A 5,876-nucleotide genomic window follows, 5' to 3' on the forward strand; every position below is an offset into this window, starting at 1 on the left:
ATATCCAATGTAATTGCCATTTAGTCTTCTTTCTCTAAAGTACAAATTAACAACTTTTAAAACTTGATCCAAATGCCTAAATATCATCATTAAATACCTGCAATGATTTTTTTTTTTTTTTTTATGGGGTAAATTCCTGCAATGATTTTAATCGATTATGTTTGAGTTTACAATAGAGTAAAATATGAATTTTAGACTTTTAGTCTTTTGCATAGATATAAGAACTCTAACACCCATATACCATCATTAAATGCCTGTATATCTAGCTATGTTCAATTATTTATAGCTATGTACTCAATTGGTTCATTTTAATTCTAGTCTTTTGCATAAGAACTCTTACACCCAGATACCATTGATAACTGCAGCGCCAAAAGTTGGCACAATTACAAATGAGTTTCGAGTTCCAAAGTTTGAAATCCTTGCTGGTGACAATGATATGGTTACAGAGGTGAAGCAATATAAGGCGAAATTCAAGCTTGATTACAACTTAGTGACTGTTCGTGTCTCAATTAGTAGCTGTTCTTCCAAATGCTTCTGATGATTGCAGCAGAGAGTCTAAACGTGAAGCAGAAAATGGGAATATAGAGAATAATATTTGAGAAGTATTGTTCATCTTTACTAATGCGGCTGAGATTTTCTTCTGTCACTTGCACATAAGGCTAAATAGTTATAGAAAAATTTACATTTTTCCGGATTATGCAAGAGGCAGTAGTGAAAAGATTGATATGCTCTTGATTTCTGCTGTTACTACTGGCCTGCTATTGTTTGTGCTCCATTGTTTACTAAATTTTGTAATCAATAGTGTTTTGGACTTCTCAATAGGAGAGTATATAATTAGCATACAAAATTGGATTTGGTGTATATATTGTGTTCGATAATATTTTTGTGACATGAAATATTTGGAATTATTATAATAATTTGGGTGGTAAATGGAAAGAAGAATAGGGGTATTTGTAACTAGTATCTGGAATGCTAGTTACAAATTCCCCTAATTTTTTGTCTTATGAGGAGATTATTCGTAACGGACATTATAAGTGCTCGTTACGAATAAGTAGTTATTCGTAACAGACATTATAAGTGCCCGTTACGAATAACTACTTATTCGTAATGGACATTATAAGTGCCCGTTACGAATAAGTAGTTATTCGTAACGAGCGCTGCCCATTACGAATAACATTGCTATCCGTAACGGCCGCATACGTAACGGTCATTGCCCGTTACGGATAGTCTATTTTTGCCCGTTACGAATAGATATTTTTCCACTAGTGTATATATATATATATATATATATATATATATATATATATATATATATATATATATATATATATATATATATATATATATATATATATATATATATATATATATATATATGTAAAATACAAGTATAGTACACTTAATAATTACCGAATAATATACAATCAGCAAAAGCTGCTTTAATTATTTCCTAATAACTAAAACTAAAACAAAGCAAAAGCAAATCTCAATTGTAATAATAATAAAACAAGTTTACTTAAGACTACCATTAGATTTAAATCATTTTCCTCTAAATTAGTGTGTTGAATAATTTACATCTTCCACCGTTTTTCCGGGTAGCTGCAACTTTGATCTCAATTCCGAGGCTGCCTCCAAACACCATCTTCAAGTTACCTCCAATAATTGTTGGTACCAAGACAACCTGGAAAATGAGCACAGCCAGACCCTAGAAAGAGGAAAACAATTGATAAGTTTTCTCAGTGATGACCAACAACGACAATTAGCATGCACACATACTAAATCTCCTCACTCTTTCAGTAATATAACTACATTAACAATTGATTAATTTTCTCTCAGTGATAACAAAAACAAAAGGGAATAGTAGAGCTATAGAAATGGTCAAATGGAGGCAGTAATTTGCATATCCTTACTTTCTTTCTGTCCTGTGACTCAATTATCAGTATAAACAAAAGGGAATAGTAGAGCTATAGAAAAGGCCATTAATAAATTTCAACAAACCCAACTCAACTTAAACTTTTTCCACCTAAATAAAGCCTCAATATTTATTATTATAAATAAAACATCAAAAAGTAGTAACATTATCATGCCTAATTACACCAATTCATCCTTAAACTTAAAATGAACAATTATGAATTATGATCACAAAAGTTACAGTTTCACATGGAACATATATAAGATCAAAATTCAGAAATAGAATGTATTTTATGCAAAAGGAAAAGATTAATACCTTAAATATATGAGCACATTTTGTAGAATCTCAAGTATGAATAAAGTTAAATAATTATTCAATTCATTTTGCAAATTAACAATCAACTAAGTGACTCTCATTGAATCATTAAGACAACAAAGAATAATTCAAGGAAATGGGCACAATGATATTCCATAATTAAGTATCACAAGTCCTCATAGGGTCCTTCAAGAAGCAATGGAACAGTAGCGACACAATGATATTTCAAATAAACCCAAATATCCACCCAATTATATCATTATATGCAATCCTCTCAAGTCTCATAACCGTGTCAATGTAGCAATAAACTAATACCACTACCACACAATTTTTGATATTAGATTGCAACTAAGAAAGTCAGATCAGAGTTAAATTAATGAACTCTAAATAGTCTCGCAAATTTCGTCAATTCCATCATAATTTTCAATCGAGAACAAGTCAATGATGAGTGATGTTCATAGCAAATTCAGTCACAATTTCCCAAAAATTTTTCCCCAAATTGCCGGCAAATTCAAGAGAAAAAGTTTGAGAATAAAGTTAAATGTACTTGCAGTAATTATTACCTCCAATTGGCATCAAAATCAAACACGCAAACCAGCAATAAGTTGAATAGGATAAGAGATGAATGAGGAGCAACGATTTGAATCAAGAATTGCTGCAAATATCAGCCAATATCGTTGTAAATTCGAACCCAGAAAATCAAAGATCAATTATCTGGAGGGAATTAAGCTGCTCTGTAGGTTCCCTCTCTTTATCTCAAAAAAATTATCATCAGGTACTTAACCACAGGCTGGCTGCGGCTGTCTACTGCTCTCCACGAGGTGGTTGCGGACTAAACTGAATTGATGCACGATAAAAGGGTCGCCACAACTAGGCTGTGGAAGAAAGGAGGTTGCCGCTACCTGCTTGTGGACTAGGCTGTTGAGAGTTGAGATTGATGTGATACGAGGGCTTCAAGCTTTGTGGTAAGCTACATCCACCTGCAATCATATACTAAGTACAGAGGATCAATACAAGGTGGAAAAAACTACATATTATTAAGACTATTAACTACCTAACCCATTAATAAAAACAAGAAATAAAACTACTCTACAATAACATCAAGGAAAAAAAATGTCAGTTTCATTTCAATCAAAGTTCATTGTTCATCAAAATAAACACATTTCCAATTTAGAAACATAAAATACATCAATTGTCATACAATTCCTACCTAATTCATCTACAACAAAATTACTAAAAATGCTAATCAACCCACGAATTATTATCCAACAATTAGTCTAACATTCCAAGCTTCCAACGAAACATAAGAAATTATGCCAATTCCATTTAATTCCTTTAATAATACAACCAAAAGCATATGAATTAACAGCAATTAACCCAATTCAACCCCCCAACAAAAAAATCAAACGAACCCTAGAAAAATTAAACAAATACCCAGTTCAATTCCCCAACAATACAATCAAACTCCAACAAAAAGAATCACAAACAACTTAGAAAACCAATAAAAGGGGTAAGAACAAAAATTACCAAAAAAACAAAATATTAAACATTCGAATCTACATGCTAGTCTAAACCTTCACCCACTGTTTCAAATTCCATCATCAGTGGACCATTAACTATATTTTTATTTTATGCAACAATTATTCTTAGATAATTCATTTTATATAGCTTCTAAATTCAAAGTATTTTTCAAACATTCAAGTACAAACAATCAAATTAATAAATAACAATAGCCCTAAAAAAACCAAATAATACGTTTCCCTCTCTCTATTTCACCCATTTAATTCAAAATTAGAAAGGATTAACGATAACCTATCCTGAAATAGCAACATTCAACTATCAATTTCTCAGAATTTCATCCGTTTCTCTTCCAAATTACACCATAAACCAATTCAGCTTTGCAAATTTTCTCAATTAAAAAATTTACCCAAAAAAGAGAAAATAATCGAAAGAATTAAGCAATTAAAGTCAATGAAACAAGGATTAATTACCTAGTGAGTGAGAAATTAAGTTGAATTTCTGGAAAAATTTGAAAATGCCCCAAAATCCACTGCTTTGCAGAGATCCGACGGATGATCGCCAGATTTTGATGTTTGGAAACCTGTGCTTGTTCCGTTGTTCATATAAATATAAAAATGGAGGAGATTGAGTGAGGACTTGAGGAGAAGAGAGAGATTGAGTGAATGCGAGAGGAGAGAGGAAAGAGGGATGGGTAATTGGGTATGATGGCTAAGGACTAGAGGAGAGATGAAACCCTAATTATAAGAATGGGCTTTCCTCATAACTGGACGGTCTGGACCAAATTCGATTATTTGTAACGTGCACTATCTTGTCCGTTACAAATAAATAGTATTCGTAACGGGCACTATGTTGCCCGTTACAAATAACATAGTTTCCGTAACGGACAATATAGTGCCCGTTACGAATAATATACATTTGTAACGTATTTTTATTTTGACCGTTACGAATATGTTTATTGTAATGGGCATAGCTTTGCCCGTTACGAATGACAATTTTTCCACTAGTGCAAAAACATGATTTGCACTTTCCTTGATAATATAAAATGCTAGGTATCAGAAAATAGCATGACAAATTCTAACATTTACACTATAATACACTCACTTCAATCTGGAAAGATGATAAGCAGCACCAAAGAAAATTGCAACATTTTAAGGACGTCAGACACAAAATTGTTGATAAACATCATTTTTCAGATAAGAGTTTACCATTCTTCTCTGCACTCCCAAATATCCACTCGAGATCATCTTCTTGTTTACTATCTCAACCTCTCAATCTAGGTTGTATATATTGAAGTTACAATTATCAAACATCTTCATAACGTATTGGAATGTATAGATCAGGGTTGTTTCAAACACAATTTTAAAATAGTTCAGATTGGTAATTCAACAAATTTGTGTGGATGATCAATCTTTAGTACCCCTTTTACTTATAATAAGTGCTGTAATTGGTAGGTATTAATTATAATTGATTGGATGACACAAAATGAATGTAGGAAATATGAAAAGAATTTCAATACAGAGTATTAGTTGCAAATGACAAAAATTGCTAATTATATGCAATTTATTTATTTTTTTAAATCAAGTTTCCTATGACAGATTGATAACATAGTATGCTGCACAATTAACTAAATATAACCTCCATTTTGCAGACTAAAAGCTTTTAACAGTTATTAAGATCTTTATTGCGATAATACCTTTGATTCCTAAGTACCTGGAGTATCAAAACAACTTTGAAGAATTAGTGTGTTGAAGTGTCTTTTCATCATCATCCATGTCATCAAGATTATTTCTCAACAAAAGCATCATGTGATTCTTAACCAAATAGGGTTTGTCAATTAAACCAACCATTTTTAATTTCTTACTTTATTATATGAGCAAGGTGCAAGATCTTCCCAATTCATATACCATTTGCTGCAGCACTACTCTATGGTGAGATTGACAATATGTTTTTGCTGGCAAGTTCGATAACAATCCATGTGACTTAGCCATATATCTTAATTACCAAATTTGATTTGACTAATTCAAGTTTATTATGGAAAGAAAGCCAAAGGGGAGAAGTATTTTACTTCGTATAATATATGCACAAGAGCAAATGCAGGAAACCTTTACAGTTCAAATCATAAACTAAG

At 31.7% G+C, this 5,876-nt stretch overlaps 1 long non-coding RNA gene across 1 annotated transcript; it reads right to left on the bottom strand.

Annotated features, from left to right (window-relative positions):
- Positions 1-1,391: 1,391 nt before the first annotated feature.
- LOC145582262 (uncharacterized) lies at positions 1,392-4,443 on the bottom strand. Its single transcript, XR_014099846.1, has 3 exons — positions 4,219-4,443; positions 2,791-3,207; positions 1,392-1,705 (listed from the first exon to the last, which is right to left on the bottom strand). It is a non-coding gene; the product is annotated as an uncharacterized LOC145582262 (long non-coding RNA).
- Positions 4,444-5,876: the final 1,433 nt, after the last annotated feature.

The sequence above is a fragment of the Chenopodium album genome, chromosome 15, assembly GCF_948465745.1.
Source record: "Chenopodium album chromosome 15, dcCheAlbu1.1, whole genome shotgun sequence".
Taxonomy (NCBI): domain Eukaryota; kingdom Viridiplantae; phylum Streptophyta; class Magnoliopsida; order Caryophyllales; family Amaranthaceae; genus Chenopodium; species Chenopodium album.